Source organism: Ranitomeya imitator, chromosome 6 (genome assembly GCF_032444005.1).
Source record: "Ranitomeya imitator isolate aRanImi1 chromosome 6, aRanImi1.pri, whole genome shotgun sequence".
NCBI lineage: Eukaryota > Metazoa > Chordata > Amphibia > Anura > Dendrobatidae > Ranitomeya > Ranitomeya imitator.
This window is the reverse complement of record NC_091287.1, coordinates 221,808,235-221,830,909: the sequence shown is the minus strand read 5'-3', so window position 1 is coordinate 221,830,909 and position 22,675 is coordinate 221,808,235.

The following is a 22,675-nucleotide window of genomic DNA, read 5'->3' as shown; positions in this document are numbered from 1 at the left end:
TCTATGTGGGAGGGCTGTATTATATTCTATGGGGGGCTGTATTATATTCTATGGGGAGGATCAATGGATCACTGACATTAATCTTAACACATGTGATAATTAGTTTTCCACGTGACTCTAATTAAAGGAAAACTACTTAAAAATGATGTTCCACATTATCAAGAAGGCCACAGTTTTCAAGTAACATGAGAAAGAAAAAGGATCTCTCTGCTGCCGAAAAGCATCAAATAGTGCAATGCCTTGGCAAAGGGATGAAAACATTACATATTTCCCGAAAACGTAAGCGTGATCATCGTACTGTTAAGAGATTTGTGGCTGAATCTGAGCACAGACATGTTCGTGCTGATAAAGGCATAATGAGGAAGGTGTCTGCCAGGCAAGTTCATCGGATTAAGAGAGCAGCTGCTAAAAAGCCATTACAAACCAGCAAGCAGATATTTAAAACTGCTGGTGCCTCTGGAGTCCCTCGAAAAACCTACTATTCGGCCACCCCTAAACAGTGTTCACAAGCAGAAACGGTTGCAGAGGGCCCAGACATACAGGTCCTTCTCAAAAAATTAGCATATAGTGTTAAATTTCATTATTTACCATAATGTAATTATTACAATTAAACTTTCATATATTATAGATTCATTATCCACCAACTGAAATTTGTCAGGTCTTTTATTGTTTTAATACTGATGATTTTGGCATACAACTCCTGATAACCCAAAAAACCTGTCTCAATAAATTAGCATATCAAGAAAAGGTTCTCTAAACGACCTATTAAACTAATCTTCTGAATCAACTAATTAACTCTAAACACATGCAAAAGATACCTGAGGCTTTTATAAACTCCCTGCCTGGTTCATTACTCAAAACCCCCATCATGGGTAAGACTAGCGACCTGACAGATGTCAAGAAGGCCATCATTGACACCCTCAAGCAAGAGGGTAAGACCCAGAAAGAAATTTCTCAACAAATAGGCTGTTCCCAGAGTGCTGTATCAAGGCACCTCAATGGTAAGTATGTTTGAAGGAAACAATGTGGCAGAAAACGCTGTACAACGAGAAGAGGAGACCGGACCCTGAGGAAGATTGTGGAGAAGGACCGATTCCAGACCTTGGGGAACCTGAGGAAGCAGTGGACTGAGTCTGGTGTGGAAACATCCAGAGCCACCGTGCACAGGCGTGTGCAGGAAATGGGCTACAGGTGCCACATTCCCCAGGTAAAGCCACTTTTGAGCTACAGAGAAGCAGCACTGGACTGTTGCTAAGTGGTCCCAAGTACTTTTTTCTGATGAAAGCAAATTTTGCATGTCATTCGGAAATCAAGGTGCCAGAGTCTGGAGGAAGACTGGGGAGAAGGAAATGCCAAAATGCCTGAAGTCCAGTGTCAAGTACCCACAGTCAGTGATGGTGTGGGGTGCCATGTCAGCTGCTGGTGTTGGTCCACTGTGTTTCATCAAGGGCAGGGTCAATGCAGCTAGCTATCAGGAGATTTTGGAGCACTTCATGCTTCCATCGGCTGAAATGCTTTATGGAGATGAAGATTTCATTTTTCAGCACGACCTGGCACCTGCTCACAGTGCCAAAACCACTGGTAAATGGTTTACTGACCATGGTATTACTGTGCTCAATTGGCCTGCCAACTCTCCTGACCTGAACCCCATAGAGAATCTGTGGGATATTGTGAAGAGAAAGTTGAGAGACGCAAGACCCAACACTCTGGATGAGCTTAAGGCCGCTATTGAAGCATCCTGGGCCTCCATAACATCTCAGCAGTGTCACAGGCTGATTGCCTCCATGCCACGCCGCATTGAAGCAGTCATTTCTGCCAAAGGATTCCCGACCAAGTATTGAGTGCATAACTGAACATTATTATTTGATGGTTTTTTTGTTTGTTATTAAAAAACACTTTTATTTGATTGGATGGGTGAAATATGCTAATTTATTGAGACAGGTTTTTTGGGTTATCAGGAGTTGTATGCCAAAATCATCAGTATTAAAACAATAAAAGACCTGACAAATTTCAGTTGGTGGATAATGAATCTATAATATATGAAAGTTTAATTGTAATCATTACATTATGGTAAATAATGAAATTTAACACTATATGCTAATTTTTTGAGAAGGACCTGTACATGAAGACTAATTTTCAAACAGTCTTATTTACTGATGAGTGTCGAGAAACCCTGGATGGTCCAGATGGATGGAGTAGTGGATGGTTGGTGGATGGCCACCATGTCCCAGCAAGGCTGCAACGTCAGCAAGGAGGTGGAGGAGTCATGTTTTTGGCTGGAATCATGGGGAAACAGCTGGTAGGGCCCTTTAACGTTCCTGAAGGTGTGAAAATGACCTCTGTAAAGTATATAGAATTTCTGACTGACAACTTTCTTCCATGGTATAAAAAGCAGAAACGTGCCTTCAGGAGCAAAATCATCTTCATCCATGACAATGCACCATCTCATGCTGCAAAGAATACCTCTGAGTCATTGGCTGCTATGGGCATAAAAGGAGATAAACTCATGGTATGGCCACCATTTCCCCCTGACATCAACCCTATAGAGAACCTTTGGAGTATCATCAAGCAAAAGATCTATGAGGGTGAGAGGCAGTTTACATCAAAACAGCAGCTCAGGGAGGCTATTCTGACTTCATGCAAAGAAATACAAGCAGAAACTCAAAAAACTCACAAGTTCAATGGATGGAAGAATTGTGAAGGTGATATCAAAGAAGGGTTCCTATGTTAACATGCAACTTGGCCTGTTAGGATGTTTTGGAGTTAAATAGCTTTTTTGTTCAGTGAATGTGACCTCCTAATGCTGCAAATTCAACAAACGAGCATTTTCAGTTCTTTAAAACATATCAAGTGTTTAGAAATTCTACTGTGCCTAATAATTTGGAACAGTGCATTTTGAGTTTTTATTCATTTTGGAGATTATACTGTTATCATTGGGAGGTTTCTTCAATAAAATTAGATGTATACTGTAACAAGTGATGACTTTTATTAGACTGACTGTCATTTGCACCGACCATTTAGGAAAATCCGAGAAAAATATAATTTGCATAATAATTTGGAACATGGTGTACTATATGAGGGGGCTGCATTATATTCTATGGGGGTTACATTATATTGTATGGTGGGGCTGCATTATCCTCAGGGGGCTACATTATATTCTGTGGGGTGGCAGCATTATACTATGTGTGGGCTGCATTATACTGTATCGAGGACTATAGGGAATACATTATACTATATGAAGAACTATGGGGTGCATTATACTATTTATACAATGGGAAGTGAATTGTACTACATGGATAACTATGACGGTGCATTATACTATATGGAGGACTATAAGGAGTGTATTATACTGTATGGAGGACTGAGGAGTGTATTTTAATACATGGAGGACTATGAGGAGTGTATTATACTATATGGAACAGTATGAGGCATGTATTATACTATATGGAGGACTAAGCAGTGTATTTTAATATATTGAGGACTATGAGGAGTGTATTATACTATATGGAGGACTGAAGAGTGCATTTTAATATAGAGAGGACTATAGGGAGTGTATTTTAATATATGGAGGACTATGAGGAGTGTATTATACTATATGGAGAACTGAGGAGTGTATTATACTATATGAAGGACTATGGGGCACATTATATTATATGGAGGACTATGGGGTGTGCATTTTACAATATGGAGGATTGTGGGGTGCATTATACTATGTATAGGACTAAGGGGTGTATTATACTAAACAAGCAAAATGCTGCCTATTCATCGAGTGATTGGATTGTTTATGCCAGAACAGAAATCATTGTTCTCAGCAGCACATCGCCGGTGTAAACTGTAGATATGCTGCTGATAGTATGATACTGTATGGGGACAGATTGATCTAATAGTGATTGTTCTGTCCCCTTCATTCTTTCTCAGTTGGCATATAGAGGCCAGGAAACAAATGTGGAACAACTTCAGTATTGTCGATCACACTCATTTAGCGGCATGAACTCAGCGCATGTAAATACAACAGAAATTCTTCTGTGTAATGTGCAATATGACAGCATTTGGGGCCCCATTTAAAACTTTTGCCTATGGCCCCACTTTGCCTAAAACCGGTCCTGCCTAATATTGTAGATCACCAAACTTTCATCAAGATAAACAAGTCATGGATCTCCAAGGACTTTTGCACCCCAATCGCAGACTGTACAGACTAGGTGATGTTGCATTTTTTAGTGTGATGCATTAATGTCCTGTAACTGCACTCCTTGATATCTTTAGTGTGGCTTCTGTGCCTGCCGTGGTTGCTGCTGCTGTTGATTTTAACACAAATTTGTGTAAATGTGAACAGGCATGATTGGTCTTACATCTGCTGGGTTAACTTGCAGTGGAATACATCCCTGTCCCCATTATACTATTTTTATTCTCGTGAGTTATTCTACTTCAGTGGTGTCAGGACCTCATTTTTTAGAATGCGAACACTCCTGGTTGGGTGTCCATCTGCTGGATTGGGTGTAGTGGAAGACCTGTCGGTCTCTATTATACTATTTCTACTCTCGTGAAATTGATGCCACTTCTGTGGTGTAAGTCCCTCATTTGTTTAAATGTGAACACTCCTAGCTGGGTGTCCATCTGCTGGAATGGGTGTAGTGGAAGACCTGTCGGTCCCCATTATACTATTTCTACTCTCGTGAAATTGATGCCACTTTGGTGGTGTCTGCCAATAATTTTAGGAAATGAGAACACTCCAGGTTGGATGTCCATCTGCTGTATTGGGTGTAGTGGAAGACTTGTCGGTCCCTATTTTACTATTTCTACGCTTGTGAAATTGATGTCACATCTGTGGTGTAAGGCCTTCATTTGTTTAAATGTGAAAATTCCTAGTTGGGTGTCCATCTGCTGTATTGGGTTTAGTTGAAGACCTGTCAGTCCCTATTATACTATTTCTACTGTGTTGAAATTGATGCCAGTTTTGTGGTGTCTGCCAGTAATTTTTGGAAATGTGAACACTCCTGGTTGGGTGTCCATCTGCTGGACTGGGTGTAGTGAAATACCTGTCAGTCCCTATTATACTATTTCTACTGTGGTGAAATTGATCCCACTTTGGTGATGTAAGGTCCTCATGTTTAAATGTGAACATTTCTGGTTGGGTGTCCATCTGCTGGATTGGATGTAGTGAAAGACCTGTCAGTCCCAATTATACTATTTCCATTCTCGTGACAGTTATTCCACTTCGGTGGTGTCAGGCCATCATTTTTTAAAATATGAAAAGTCCAGGTCTGCTTTATTGGGTATAGTGGAAGACCTGTCGGTCCTTATTATACTATTTCTATTCTCATGAAATTGATGCCACTTCTGTGGTGTAAGGCCCTTATTTGTTTAAATGTGAACACTTTTAGTTGGGTGTCCATCTGCTCGAATGGATGTAGTGGAAGACCTGTTGGTTCCCATTTTACTATTTCTACTCTTGTGAAATTGATGTCACTTCTGTGGTGTAAGGCCCTCATTTGTTTAAATGTGAACATTCCTGGTTGGGTGTCCATCTTCTGTATTAGGTGTAGTGGAAGACCTGTCGGTCCCTATTACACTATTTCTACTGTGGTGAAATTGATGCCACTTTTGTGGTAGTCAATATTATACTATTTCTACTGTGGTGAAATTGATGCCAGTTTGGTGGTGGCTGCCAATTATTTTTGGAAATGTGAACACTCCTGGTTATGTGTCCATATGTTGGATTAGGTGTAGTGGAAGACGTGTCGGTCCCGATTAAACTATTTCTACTCACGTGAAATTGATGCCACTTCTGTGGTGTAAGGCCCTCATTTGTTTAAATGTGAACACTCCAGGTTGGGTGTCCATCTGCTTTATTGGATATAGTGGAAGACCTGTCGGTCCTTATTATACTATTTCGATTCTCATGAAATTGATGCCACTTCTGTGGTGTAAGGCCCTTATTTGTTTAAGGCTGTGTTCACACGTTGCGGTTTTTTCACGTTTTTTTCGCGTTTTTTCCCGATAAAAACGCTATAAAACCGCAAAAAACGCATACAATAAGCATCCCATCATTTAGAATGAATTCCGCATGTTTTGTGCACATGATGCGTTTTTTTCCGCAAAAAAAACGCATACCGCACAAAATCCGGACATGCTCTATCTTTTTGCGTTTTTTTTGCGGATTTCCCACTCCAAAATGCATTGGGAAGTGTCCGGAAAAAACCGCGGCAAAAACGCGTCAAAACCGTGGCAAAAACGCATCAAAACCGCGGCAAAAACGCATGCGGTTTTCTTGCGGATTTCATGCAGAAAATGTCCGGAATTCTCAGGAATTTTCTGCATGAATTCCTGAACGTGTGCACATAGCCTTAATGTGAACACTTCTTCTAGTTGGCTGTCCATCTGCTCAAATGGGTGTAGTGGAAGACCTGTCGCTTCCCATTTTACTATTTCTACTCTTGTGAAATTGATGTCACTTCTGTGGTGTAAGGCCCTCATTTGTTTAAATGTGAACATTCATGGTTGGGTGTCCATCTGCTAGATTTGGTGTAGTGGAAGGCCTGTCTGTCACAATTATACTATTTCTACTGTGGTGAAATGTATGCCACTTTTGTGGTGTCTGCCCGTAATTTTTGGAAATGTAGACTCAACTACCTGTGTTACTATCCTTAAATTTTTCTGACAATGGTAGTCTACAAAACTAATATTTGTGCCACCTGAGTGTGGCTCTGCATGAAAGCAGGTAGAGGTGTTGCATGTGGTGTCAGGGCTCCCAGCATAGGGGTCCTTGTTGTGAATTCTGTGGTCAAGCTCCCTCCCGTGGTCATGAGTGGTACTTCGGCTGGTTCTGTCTATGAGCTTCCTCTGGTAGATGTGAGTGGGGCTGCGGCTTCTGAGTTTCCTTCCTCAAGTGACGAGGTTAAGTCGTTAGGTGCTGCTCTATTTAACTCCACCTAGTTCTTTGTTCCTGGCCTCCAGTCAATGTTCCAGTATTGGTCTAGCTCTCTCCTGGATCGTTCTTGTGGCCTGTCTGCCCCGCATAAGCTAAGTTTTGCTTGTGTTACTTTTGTTTGCTATATTTTCTGTCCAGCTTGCTATATTGGTTTTTCTTGCTTGCTGGAAGCTCTGAGACGCAGAGGGAGCACCTCCGTACCGTTAGTCGGTGCGGAGGGTCTTTTTGCCCCCTCTGCGTGGTTGTTTGTAGGTTTTTGTGCTGACCGCAAAGCTATCTTTCCTATCCTCGGTCTATTCAGTAAGTCGGGCCTCACTTTGCTAAAATCTATTTCATCTCTGTGTTTGTATTTTCATCTTAACTCACAGTCATTATATGTAGGGGGCTGCCTTTTCCTTTGGGGAATTTCTCTGAGGCAAGGTAGGCTTATTTTTTTATCTTCAGGGCTAGCTAGTTTCTCAGGCTGTGCCGAGTTGCATAGGGAGCGTTAGGAGCAATCCACGGCTACCTCTAGTGTGGTATGATAGGATTAGGGATTGCGGTCAGCAGAGTTCCCACGTCTCAGAGCTCGTCCTATGTTGGTAACTATCAGGTCACTTTGTGTGCTCTTAACCACTAGGTCCATTGTGGTTCTGAATCACCTGTTCATAACAGGTCCTACACCGATCCCTCACCGACCTCGTCTTACTGTGATGTTCAATTGAAAGCTGTAAATGCTGTCCCAGACCTCATGCTTGGCTGATTGCTGCAGTTCCATGCTAAAATTTGTGGGGTGAATTGAGGCCACTTTCCTGTTGTCTGTCCCTCGTTTGATGTTTTAGCAGCATTTGGGGCCGTTATAAGGTGTTGTGTATGCGTTTGTTTTTGCTTCTTATTGAGCTGAATGGCATTTAGTTATGTTCGGCGAATATTCTACAAATTAATCGGCGAAAATTGCAAATTTAGCGATAGTAATTCGAACTGAACATTGAAATATTCTCTCATCCTAACTTATGAGCACTTAGTACAGATTCTTAATCTCACCATTGCATCGTAAAGCCACAGGTAAGGCAAATTTGATGTTGTAATCCAGAGAAATTTGCCTTTGCTGTATAGAAAGCTTCATTTTGAGAAGTAAAATAGGCTCTCATGTGACTTGAACTCATGACCTCATGGTTTTCAGCCAATTACTTTCACCTACTAAGCCACATGAACATTACACACAGGATGGTGTGTTAAGAAAGGCAAGTGAACACTGAATCGCTAATAGTACGTTCAAGTGTTCAACTTCTGAAGCAGAAGAAGCTACTGTATCTGTCTACTCAAGTTAAACAAAAGACCAAGCCCCGATTGGGTCTGGCATTATACTATAAAAACTATGTGACCATTCTTTGCCCCTACCTCACTAGCTATTTTAACTCCTTAAGAAATGGATGCACACCAGGTACCGCTGCTGTTGGCCTCAATAACTACGATACCGAAATCAAATTTAGACAGCATTTTATTGGCAAACTATAGACCCATCATCCTAATTAACATTGCCCTCAAACTTTTAGCAACAATCTTAGGTCAGTGCCTTAACACGGTTTGGATTATTTAACACATAGAGGCCAGGTCAGTTTTGTGCCACAAAAACAGGCCTCGATAATATACGCCAAGTCTCATATCTGCTATACCACTGGAGGCAACACATGACTCTGTCTCAAACTTACTTGCGGTGCTGCGTAGATGGGGGTTAAATGACATTTCATATCTTGGGTTTGTTCCTTATACAGTCACCCAACAGCTCAAGTATGTTACAACAGCTTCTCTTCAGTCGTCAATGCTGCCCCCTCCTGTCATTGCTTTACTAGCTTGCTATTGAACCCTTGGCCATCAGCCTTCGCCTCGATTTAAGAGTTCAGGGCTTTGAGATTGCATCAGTCCCACATAAACGCTTTATGTTCGCTGATGATATCCTTCAGTTTCTTTCCTCGCTCCAAACCTCACTCCCCGCTCACTTTATGCAAATTTGAGTTTGTTTCCGGCTTTAAAGTCAATCAGTCAAAATCCCATGCTCTGAATATTGTGTTTTTTTCTTCTCTTGTCATGCAATTGAAACATAATTTTCATTTTCTATGGGCCTCTGACCAGCTTAATTACTTATGTATCAAGTTGACAAAACCTTGAATCTATCTTTTCCACAAATTACCCTCAAACACTATACCAAATTCGCTCACTATTACTAATGTAGGACAAACTGCTACTCTCATGCATACCATTTATATTACATTAATTCCCAAATTACTATACCTTTCCTGTGCCCTTCCAATCTCTGTAACATTTCATTATGTTATAATAACGCAATTCTTAATGTGTGGCATTTCTGGGGTTCCAGAGTAAGCTAGAGAGAGGGTTCAAAGGATTTTTGGTATACAGTTAGTTGGGCAAGATGCATGGCAATATTTAGCTAGGTTAGGAATCTCTAGGCCACCTTTAATGTGGTGGTGTTATAGTGTGGCCCTGTTTACCCTATGTATAAAATAATAAACACTCAAAGTTTGTTAAAAACTGATATTTTATTATACCAATATAAACCATATACAAACAATACATTCCTTACTGCAGAAAAATGATTGTAGACTTTATATCACAGATTCAGTTGAGATTTTCCAGACAAACCTTTTATGTATCTGCATCTCAAAGCACAATAACAGCACAATTACAAAGAGCTCCCTGTATAAACAGTCTTATGTGGGACAGGGAATAATGTATGAAAATACATCTTTAAGAAATAATAGCCATTCTTACTTGTTACTATTATAATACTATTACCAAACATTTTATAAAGAAGTACAAACCAGATCTGTAACCAAACTCCTTAACCAACGGCTTGAGACATAGATTAGAGTAAATTGTATATAGGGATTTCAGTTATGCTCCCAACATTTTCTGTGACAATAGGATAAATCTGTGATACAGAATATTGCAGATAAATAAGAGATCTATGACTACAATAAAACTTCACTATTTTATTTGGATTACATACATATAAAAAATATAATAAGGCTCTTTCCTATAACTCCTAAACTTCTACATCTATACCCTTGGTCTGGGACAACTCATTAAGTCCTATGGCTTCCAGTACCATCTATACGCTTATGACACTCAGATCTACCTCTCTGGCCCAGACATTACCTCCGTGCTGTCCAGTATCCCGGATTGTCTATCAGCCACCGTATATCCTCCTCCTCTTGCTTCCTCCAGCTCAATGCGGACAAATCTGAAATTCATTATCTTTACTCCTTCACACATATCTTGCATACCTGATCTATCACAATAAATTACATCCCATTTTCCCCTATACCTGAAGTCCACTGCCTAGGAGTAACCCTTGACTCTGCTATGTCCTCCAAACCGCATATCCAAGCTCTCGCCACCTCCAGCTCAAAAATATTTCCAGAATCCGTGCTTTACTCAACCCTCAATCTACCAAAATGCTTGTGCATGCCCTCATCATCCCGCCTCGACTACAGCAACATCCTTTTCTGTGGCCTCCCTGCTAACATGCTCACACCTCTCCAGTCCATCCTTAACTTTGCTTTCTGACTAGTTCATCTCTTTCCTCGATACTTCTCGGCTTCTCCCCTTTGCAAATCTCTTCATTGGCTCCCAAATCCCCAGATTATCCAGTTCAAATGACTAACACTGACCTACAAAATCCATCCATAACCTTTCTCATCCGGACATCTCAGGACTAATCTCCCGATATCTTCCCTCACGTAATCTCTAGTCATCCCAAAACTTAAAACTCTACACTTATTCGTTCCTCACCAACCGACTCCAAGACTTCTCCTGAATATCCCCCATCTTCTGGAATTCTGTGCCCCAACATGTCCAATTGTCCACCACATTCAGAAGGAACCTGAAAACTCATCTCAACACCACTGGAGCTACTGCAACAAACTAACAATGTACAAACAAACTAACAATGATACAGGATGATGGGGAAGGAGAAAGTAGGTTGGGGGAACCTACTGTCTCCTTTCCAATCATCCAGTAGAATGTAAGCCTACAAGGGTAGTGTCCTCTTCCCTTTGTTCCAGTTTTTATCATTGTTAGTTTGTTTACTGTAAGTGATATCTGTATTTTGTATGTAACCTCTTCTCATGTACAACACCATGGAAGCAATGGTGCTATATAAATAATTATAATAATTTAAAACAAGGATACCTCATATAGGTACAAACCACTCCTGTACGACTTGTTCAAACTTCTGGACAAAGAAATACCTGTAAGTGTATATAAACCACTAATAGGATTAGTTAATAATAAATGTTAGAGCAATAGTATTCCTATGTAGTTAGCATTGTCCACAATTTGCATATCTCATAAAGTCCTTCTGTAGTATACCAATTTATTTTAAAGTACCTTAGGAATAATGGATCTATGATAGGTTTTTACCTGGACAAGAGTAGATTATTGTCCGCAATAGGGTTGATACAGCATGGCTGGTCTGGTCTGTCCCTGCTACACTGCTGCGTGTTTTGCCTCACTGGCTTCTTCCTGGGTAAAAACCTATAATAGATCCATTATTCCTGAGGTAATTTAGAAAAAAATTGTTTTACTAGAGGTTTTACTAGAGAAGGTTTTTATGAGATATGCAAATTGCAATGCTAACTACATAGGAATGCTATCCTTCAAAAAGAACCTGAAGACCCACCTCTTCCGACTAGCCTACAACCTGCAGTAACCACCAATCGACCAAACCGCTGCATGACCAGCTCTATTCTCACCTACATGTATTCTCACCCATCCCTTGTAGATTGTGAGCCTTCGCGGGCAGGGTCCTCACTCCTCCTGTGTTATGACTTGTATTGTTTAAGATTATTGTACTTGTTTTTATTATGTATACCCCTCCTCACATGTAAAGCGCCATGGAATAAATGGCGCTATAACAATAAATAATAATAATGCTATTGCACTAGCATTTATTATTAACTACCCCCTTTGGACTATATGACACTTTTTGCTCCAAAATTTTGGAGAAAAGTAGGGGGTGCATCCTATAGTCTGGATGAACCCATTAGGTCTGGCTGTGGCTTTAGCTCGAGCACACGTGATCGCCCAGCCGTTGTAGGAGCCGGCAACAGTGGCTGACACGTGTGTCTGCTTTTACAAAGAATGAATATTTACTGATCCACATTCCCATAGCCCCGGGGGTGGGGAGCAGTGAATATTCCGGCAGCCAATCTAGCATGTGGAGGGGCATATGGCAGTGACATCATGCACTTCTTACACGCTGAAATCAGCTGCTGGCATCAGAATCGGACATCGTGCTATGAGGGAGCTGAGGGAAGGTGAGTAGAATGGTTTATTTTTTATGTGTGCAGCATGATAGGGGCCATGTATACCAGGATGGGGATGGTAGCCATGTATAGCATGATGAGGATGGGGGCCATGTATACCAAGATTAGGATCGGGACCATGTATACCAGAATGGGGGCCATGTATATCAGAAAGGGTGACCATGTACACACCGATGGGGATGTGGGGCCGTGTATACCAGGATGGGGAAGCATGTATACATGGATGGGATCCAAGTATACGAGGATGGGGGGCTATGTATAACAGGATGGGGATCATATCAGCCTGGATGGGGATCATATATACCTGGATGGGATCATATATACTTGGAAGAGGACATATATATCAAGACGGGGTGGCATATATACTAGGATGGGGACACATTATATATATATATGGAGAGATGGGGTATTACCCATATAACAGTGTCAGCAGCAGATTACCCCGCCTCCCATATAACACTGTGTCATGACCACATTTTTTGCTTCAATTTCATTTTCTATTTGCCTCCTCTAAAACCTAGGTATGTCTTATTGTCCGATGCAGCTTATAGTGTGAAAAATATGGTAATCATTTTAGTGGTTTATATATACTTACATATACTTCTTTGGCCTACAAATTTGAACGAGTCATACAAGAGTAGTTTGTCCCTATATGAGGTATCCTTGTTTTAAATAATTTTATTGTATTTTTTTATATGTATGTAATCCAAAAAATGCTTGCCATTTTATTGTAGTCGTAGATCTCTTCCTTACCTGTGATATTTTAAAATACAAACAAAACCATTTAAAGGGAACCTGTCAGTTCCCCAACTTTCTAACTTTCTGTTAGGGCTAGCGGTACGCACCGAGTAATGAGTAGATAGCTACAAGGTGCGTTCGCAGCCCGGGGTCCACCATGCAGAGATATCTGCTGCTAAGTAATGGCGGATGGACTCTGAGCTCATACGTGGGTTAGGCTTCACCCCGTGTGAACTGGTAGCGAACTCTGTTGCCTCACAGAGTCACGCTGTACACAATAACTAATACCCTAATTAGGCTAATTGCCCCCACTGACGCTAGCTGCCTCCCTGAGTGTACAGTCCCAATGCTAACAGCCTCACACAACATAAGAACTGAGTGGTATAGTATCCACTGGCATAAGCCAAAACACATTTGATACTAGCGCATGGCCGTGCGGCCATGCGAGCCTTATATAGCTGCAGCAAGTAAAAGACCTCGCAAGAAGGACCAATGAGAGACTGCCATACCTGAGCATGTGACCCTAAATCTCCACTGAGAGATCTTGCCTTGGGCATGCTCAGTGAGTGCAAAGCAGGACTTAGACCTAGTACTTAACCCCTTTACCCCCAAGGGTGGTTTGCACGTTATGGACCGGGTCAATTTTTACAATTCTGACCACTGTCCCTTTATGAGGTTATAACTCTGGAACGCTTCAACGGATCCCGGTGATTCTGACATTGTTTTCTCGTGACATATTGTACTTCATGATAGTGGTAAAATTTCTTTGATATTACCTGCGTTTATTTGTGAAAAAAACGGAAATTTGGCGAAAATTTTGAAAATTTCGCAATTTTCCAACTTTGAATTTTTATGCAATTAAATCACAGAGATATGTCACACAAAATACTTAATAAGTAACATTTCCCACATGTCTACTTTACATCAGCACAATTTTGGAACCAAAAATTTTTTTTTGTTAGGGAGTTATAAGGGTTAAAAGTTGACCAGCAATTTCTCATTTTTACAACACCATTTTATTTTAGGGACCACATCTCATTTGAAGTCATTTTGAGGGGTCTATATGATAGAAAATACCCAAGTGTGACACCATTCTAAAAACTGCACCCCTCAAGGTTCTCAAAACCACATTCAAGAAGTTTATTAACCCTTCAGGTGCTTCACAGGAATTTTTGGAATGTTTAAATAAAAATTAACATTTAACTTTTTTTCACAAAAAATTTACTTCAGCTCCAATTTGTTTTATTTTGCCAAGGGTAACAGGAGAAAATGGACCCCAAAAGTTGTTGTACAATTTGTCCTGAGTACGCTGATACCCCATATGTGGGGGTTAACCACAGTTTGTGCGCATGGCAGAGCTCGGAAGGGAAGGAGCGCCATTTGACTTTTCAATGCAAAGTTGACTGGAATTGAGATGGGACGCCATGTTGCGTTTGGAGAGCCACTGATGTGCCTAAACATTGAAACCCCCCACAAGTGACACCATTTTGGAAAGTAGACCCCCTAAGGAACTTATCTAGAGGTGTGGTGAGCACTTTGACCCACCAAGTGCTTCACAGAAGTTAATAATGCAGAACCGTAAAAATAAAAAATCATTTTTTTTCACAAACATTATCTTTTCGCCCCAAATTTTTTATTTTCCCAATGGTAAGAGAAGAAATTGGACCACAAAAGTTGTGGCACAATTTGTCCTGAGTACTCTGATACCCCATATGTGGGGGTAAACCATTGTTTGGGCGCATGGGAGAGCTCGGAAGGGAAGGAGCGCCGTTTGACCTTTCAATGCAAAATTGACAGGAATTGAGATGAGACGCCATGTTGCGTTTGGAGAGCCACTGATGTGCCTAAACATTGAAACCCCCCACAAGTGACACCCATTTTGGAAAGTAGACCCCCTAAGGAACTTATCTAGAGGTGTGGTGAGCACTTTGACCCACCAAGTGCTTCACAGAAGTTTATAATGCAGAACCGTAAAAATAAAAAATCATTTTTTTTTTCACAAAAATTATCTTTTCGCCCCCAATTTTTTATTTTCCCAATGGTAAGAGAAGAAATTGGACCACAAAAGTTGTGGCACAATTTGTCCTGAGTACTCTGATACCCCATATGTGGGGGTAAACCATTGTTTGGGCGCATGGGAGAGCTCGGAAGGGAAGGAGCGCCGTTTGACCTTTCAATGCAAAATTGACAGGAATTGAGATTGGACGCCATGTTGCGTTTGGAGAGCCACTGATGTACCTAAACATTGAAACCCCCCACAAGTGACACCATTTTGAAAAGTAGACCCCCTAAGGAACTTATCTAGATGTGTGGTGAGCACTTTGACCCAATAAGAGCTTCACAGAAGTTTATAATGCAGAGCCGTAAAAATAAAACAAAATTTTTTTCCCACAAAAATAATTTTTTAGCCCCCAGTTTTGTATTTTCCTGAGGGTAACAGGAGAAATTGGACCCCAAAAGTTGTTGTGCAATTTGTCCTGAGTGCGCTGATACCCTATATGTGGGGGAGAACCAGCGTTTGGGCGCATGGGAGGGCTCGGAAGGGAAGGAGAGCCATTTGGAATACAGACTTAGATGGAATGGTCTGCAGGCGTCACATTGTGTTTGCAGAGCCCCTAATGTACCTAAACAGTAGAAACCCCCCACAAGTGACCCCATATTGGAAACTAGACCCCCCAAGGAACTTATTTAGATGTGTTGTGAGAACTTTGAGCCCCCAAGTATTTCACTACAGTTTATAACGCAGAGCCGTGAAAATAAAATAAAAAATTTCCCCTCAAAATTATTTTTTAGCCCCCAGTTTTGTATTTTCTCGAGGGTAAAAGGAGAAATTGGACCCCAAAAGTTGTTGTCCAATTTGTCCTGAGTGCGTTGATACCCCATATGTGGGGTGAACCAGCGTTTGGGCGCATGGGAGGGCTCGGAAGGGAAGGAGCGCCATTTGGAATGCAGACTTAAATGGAATGGTCTGCAGGCGTCACATTGCGTTTGCAGAGCCCCTAATATACCTAAACAGTAGAAACCCCCACAAGTGACCCCATGTTGGAAACTAGACCCCCCACGAACTTATCTAGATGTGTTGTGAGAACTTTGAGCCCCCAAGTGTTTCACTACAGTTTATAACGCAGAGCCGTGAAAATAAAAAATCTCTTTTTTTCCCACAAAAATTATTTTTTAGCCCCCAGTTTTGTATTTTCCCAAGGGTAACAGGAGAAATTGGACCCCAAAAGTTGTTGTCCAATTTGTCCTGAGTACGCTGATACCCCATATGTTGGGGTAAACTCCTGTTTGGGCACACGGGAGAGCTCGGAAGGGAAGGAGCACTGTTTTACTTTTTCAATGCAGAATTGGATGGAATTGAGATCGGTCGCCATGTCGCGTTTGGAGATCCCCCTGATGTGCCTAAATAGTGGAAACCCCCCAATTATAACTGAAACCCTAATCCAAACACACCCCTAACCCTAATCCCAACGGTAACCCTAACCACACCTCTAACCCAGACACACCCCTAATCCTAATCCCAATCGCAAATGTAATCCAAACCCTAACCCTAACTTTAGCCCCAACCCTAACTGTAGCCTTAACCCTAACCCTAGCCCTTACCCTAGCCCTAACCCTAGCCCCAACCCTAACCCTAACCCTAGCCCTAGCCCTAACCCTAACCCTAGTCCCAACCCTAACCCTAGCCCTAACCCTAGCCCTAACCCTAGCCCTAACCCTAGCCCTAATCCTAGCCCTAACCCTAGCCCTAGCCCTAACCCTAGCCCTAGCCCTAACCCTAGCCCTAACCCTAGCCCTAACCCTAGCCCTAACCCTAGCCCTAGCCCTAACCCTAACCCTAGCCCTAACCCTAGCCCTAACCCTAATGGGAAAATGGAAATAAATACATTTTTTTCATTTACTTTTATAGCGGGTTTTTTAGCGGATTTTTATGATTGGCAGCCGTCACACACTGAAAGACGCTTTTTATTGCAAAAAATATTTTTTGCGTTACCACATTTTGAGAGCTATAATTTTTCCATATTTGAGTCCACAGAGTCATGTGAGGTCTTGTTTTTTGCGGGACGAGTTGACGTTTTTATTGGTAACATTTTCGGGCACGTGACATTTTTTGATCGCTTTTTATTCCGATTTTTGTGAGGCAGAATGACCAAAAACCAGCTATTCATGAATTTCTTTTGGGGGAGGCGTTTATACCGTTCCGCGTTTGGTAAAATTGATAAAGCAGTTTTAATCTTCGGTTCAGTACGATTACAGCGACACCTCATTTATATCATTTTTTTATGTTTTGGCGCTTTTATACGATAAAAACTATTTTATAGAAAAAAATAATTATTTTTGCATCGCTTTATTCTGAGGACTATAACTTTTTTATTTTTTTGCTGTTGTCGCTGTATGGTGGCTCGTTTTTTGCGGGACAAGATGACGCTTTCAGCGGTACCATGGTTATTTATATCCGTCTTTTTGATCGCGTGTTATTCCACTTTATGTTTGGCGGTATGATAATAAAGCGTTGTTTTTTGCCTCGTTTTTTTTTTTTTTTTCTTACGGTGTTTACTGAAGGGGTTAACTAGTGGGCCAGTTTTATAGGTCGGGTCGTTACGGACGCGGAGATACTAAATACGTGTACTTTTATTGTTTTTTTTTTTTATTTAGATAAAGAAATGTATTTATGGGAATAATATATATATTTTTTTTTTCATTATTTAGGATTTTTTTTTTTTTTTTTTTTTTACACACTTGGAAATTTTTTTTTTTACTTTTTTACTTTGCCCCAGGGGGGGACAATACAGATCGGTGATCTGCCAGTTTGCACAGCACTCTGACAGATCACCGATCTGTCTGAGAGCAGTGCAGCGTTACCAAGTGCCTGCTCTGAGCAGGCACTTGGTAAGCCACCTCCCTCCCTGCAGGACCCGGATCCGCGGCCATTTTGGATCCGGGACTTACTGCAGGGAGGGAGGTAGGAGACCCCCGGAGCAACGCGATCACATCGCGTTGCTGCGGGGGTCTCAGGGAAGCCCGCAGGGAGCCCCCTCCCTGCGCGATGCTTCCCTGCACCGCCGGCACATCGCGATCATCTTTGATCGCGGTGTGCCGGGGGTTAATGTGCCGGGGGCGGTCCGTGACCGCTCCTGGCACATAGTGCCGGATGTCAGCTGCGATAAGCAGCTGACACCCGGCCGCGATCGGCGGCGCTCCCCCCGTGAGCGCGGCCGATCGCGCTGGACGTAATATTCCGTCCTTGGGAATTAAGGCCCACCCCACATGGACGGAATATTACGTCCAATGGCAGAAAGGGGTTAAAGGGCCTTCCAAGAAGGACCAATGGCCTTAGCTGCAGTATCTGATCATGTGACCCTCGATCTCCACTGAGAGATCTTACTCTGGGCATGCTCAGAACGTGAAAAGCAGGACTTAGTCCCAGAAGCGTCTGCTCGCCGCTGCCCAGTACTGACTTCAATGGCAGAAGCAGGAAATGCAGCAGTAACTCTTAGCACAGAGTCAGACTGAGCAAGATGCTGGGATCGCCATCTCTGCTGAGCAGGCTCCACTGGGGCAGGAGAAGAATGGGAGACCACAGCGGAGATGGCCCGAGATTCCCGCTGTGCAGAGGCAGGAACTCGACCCCTAACACTTTCCCAATATAACACTACAGTATTGTTGCTGTAACGTCATTATTGTGTCACACTAACATTGTTGTTTAAAAACAACAATGCTAGTGTGACACAATAATGACTTTACAGCAATAATACTGTAGTATTTATTCTGTGATCTTTATTCCATGGCACAACATATGCAAATTAGTCTGGACTAGTCAAGAAAAGTGTCAGTTCACCAGACTAATCCAGCCTCTGATACTCTAATAACGCCTCTTTGGGTTATTCTTCATACAATCCATCATGTTAGTACCAGTGATATCTTGTGCATGCAGGAACTGTATGGAGGAATGTATGAGGCATGATTAGAGGATCTGGGGGGAATCATGTGTTTAGAATATACAATATACTATGCATAGTTGTGTTACTGAAAGAGAATCATCAGTCACAATATGCTGAACAGCCATGTTGTGCCAGCAGCCATCTTGGACAATCAACTAAGACTGGTTTGACATTTGCGTTGGGCAGAGTTGCGGAGGGCTGTGTACTTCCTCCGTTAAGCCTCGACTACTGCCACACCTCTTCCATTCAGCTCCACCTACGTCTGCTTGCATCCTGCATACCTGTCTTTAACATTGGGTACGCAGGCCATGCGGATGTGTCCGCATACGTCGTTTTGATGAGCCCGCCGACCGCAACAAAATGCAGCATATTGTGTTCAATGCAGTTAGGTGCAGCGTCAAAACGAAGCATGAGGACACATCTGCATACATCCGCATGGCCTGAGTACCCAATGTCAAAGATAGGTACACAGGACGCATGCAGACGTAGGTGGAGCTGAATGGAAGAGGTGCAACAGTAGGCGGGGCTTAACTGAGGAAATACACAGCCCTTCGAAGCTCTGCCTAATGCAAATGTGAAACCAGCCTTAGGCCGGGGTCACACTAGAGAGGAATACAGACGTATGAGAGGCGCAAAAACAAAGCATTGCACACGGACCAATTTTTCTTTATGGGGCAGCTCCTATCTGCCGTATATTTCTCGGCCGTATTTTACGGGCTGAGAAAATCACAGCATGCTACGTTTGTCAGCGTATTGCGCAAATAATCCGCTAATGAAAGTCTATCGGGGTGAGAAAAATACGGATTACACAAGGACCATGCGTGTGACTTGCGAGAAATACGCAACGGTGTTCTATAGAAAAGCCGGTAATTCAGTATGGTGTACAGTAAAATCACACTGACAGGTTAGGCTACTTTCACACTAGCGTCGGATTCGGCCCGTCGCATTGCGTCGGGCCGAGATTCCGACGCTAGTGTTTGTTATGCCGCACAATGGGTGCAGCGGATGCATTTCTCCGGCGCATCCGCTGCCCCATTGTAAGGTGCGGGGAGGTGGGGGTGGAGTTCCGGCCGCGCATGCGCGGTCGGAAAAAGCGGTCCGTCGGCTGCAAAAAACGTTACATTTAACGTTTTTTGCTCCTGGCGGTCCGCCACAACACGGCGCAACCGTCGCAAGAGGGTTGTGACGTGTGACAATGCGTCGGTAATGTAACTATGGGGCAAAAACGCATCCTGCAAACAACTTTGCAGGATGCGTTTTTTCCCCTAAACGACGCATTGCGACGTATTAAAAAAAACGCCAGTGTGAAAGTAGCCTTAGAATAGAATAGATAAAATAAATGTCTACACATAGAATAGGTATATATATATATATATATATATATATATATATATATATATATATATATATATATATAAAAACACAGTACAGACCAAAAGTTTGGACACACCTTCTCATTTAATGATTTTTCTGTATTTTCATGACTATGAAAACTGTACATTCACACTGAAGGCATCAAAACTATGAATTAACACATGTGGAATTACAATGCCTACAAGTAGTATTCAACCCCCTGCAGATTTAGCAGGTTTAATAAGATGCAAATAAGTTAGAGCTTTCAAACTTCAAACAAGAGCAGAATTTATTAACTGATGCATAAATCTTACAAACCAAAAAGTTTTGTTGCTCAGTTAAATTTTTATAAATTTTAAACATAAAAGTGTGGGTCAATTATTATTCAACCCCTAGGTTTAATATTTTGTGGAATAACCTTTGTTTGCAATTACAGCTAATAATCGTCTTTTATAAGACCTGATCAGACCGACACAGGTCTCTGGAGTTATCTTGGCCCACTCCTCCATGCAGATCTTCTCCAAGTTATCTAGGTTCTTTGGGTGTCTCATGTGGACTTTAATCTTGAGCTCCTTCCACAAGTTTTCAATTGGGTTAAGGTCAGGAGACTGACTAGGCCACTGAAACACCTTGATTTTTTGCCTCTTGAACCAGGCCTTGGTTTTCTTGGCTGTGTGCTTTGGATCGTTGTCTTGTTGGAAGATGAAATGTCGACCCATCTTAAGATCCTTGATGGAGAAGCGGAGGTTCTTGGCCAAAATCTCCAGGTAGGCCGTGCTATCCATCTTCCCATGGATGCGGACCAGATGGCCAGGCCCCTTGGCTGAGAAACAGCCCCACAACATGATGCTGCCACCACCATGCTTGACTGTAGGGATGGTATTCTTGGGGTCGTATGCAGTGCCATCCAGTCTCCAAACGTCACGTGTATGGTTGGCACCAAAGATCTCGATCTTGGTCTCATCAGACCAGAGAACCTTGAACCAGTCAGTCTCAGAGTCCTCCAAGTGATAATGATCAAACTGTAGACGAGCCTTGACATGACGCTTTGAAAGTAAAGGTACCTTACGGGCTCGTCTGGAACGGAGACCATTGCGGTGGAGTACGTTACTTATGGTATTGACTGAAACCAATGTCCCCACTGCCATGAGATCTTCCCGGAGCTCCTTCCTTGTCCTTGGGTTAGCCTTGACTCTTCGGACAAACCTGGCCTCGGCACGGGAGGAAACTTTCAAAGGCTGTCCAGGCCGTGGAAGGCTAACAGTAGTTCCATAAGCCTTCCACTTCCGGATGATGCTCCCAACAGTGGAGACAGGTAGGCCCAACTCCTTGGAAAGGGTTTTGTACCCCTTGCCAGCCTTGTGACCCTCCACGATCTTGTCTCTGATGGCCTTGGAATGCTCCTTTGTCTTTCCCATGTTGACCATGTATGAGTGCTGTTCACAAGTTGGGGAGGGTCTTAAATAGTCAGAATAGGCTGGAAAAAGAGATAATTAATCCAAACATGTGAAGCTCATTGTTCTTTGTGCCTGAACTACTTCTTAATACTTTAGGGGAACCAAACAGAATTCTGGTGGGTTGAGGGGTTTAATAATAAATGACCCTCTGAAAAGACTTTTCACAATTTAAAAAAAAAATAAACATAGAAATAACATTCTTTTTTGCTGCAGTGCATTTCACACTTCCAGGCTGATCTACAGTCCAAATGTCACAATGCCAAGTTAATTCCAAATGTGTAAACCTGCTAAATCTGCAGGGGGTTGAATACTACATGTAGGCACTGTATATACCTAACAAGAAAGTGTGAAACAACTGAAAATGTGTGTTATATTCTAGGTTCTTCAAAGTAGCCACCTTTTGCTTTGATAACTGCTTTGCACACTCTCGGCATTCTCTTGATGAGCTTCAAGAAGTAGTCACTGGAAATGGTCTTCTAACAATCTTGAAGGAGTTCCCAGAGATGCTTAGCACTTGTTGGCCCTTTTGCCTTCACTCTGCGGTCCAGCTCACCCCAAACCATCTCGATTGGGTTTAGGTCTGGTGACTGTGGAGGCCAGGTCATCTGGCGTAGCAGCCCATCACTCTCCTTCTTGGTCAAATACCCCTTACACAGCCTGGAGGTGTGTTTGGGGTCATTGTCCTGTTGAAAAATAAATGATGGTCCAACTAAACGCAAACCGGATGGAATAGCATGCCGCTGCAAGATGTTGTGGTAGCCATGCTGGTTCAGTATGCCTTCAATTTTGAATAAATCCCCAACAGTGTCACCAGCACAGCACCCCTACACCACCTCCTCCATGCTTCACAGTGGGAACCAGGCATGTAGAGTCCATCCGTTCACCTTTTCTGCGTTGCTCAAAGACACGGTGGTTGGGACCAAAGATCTC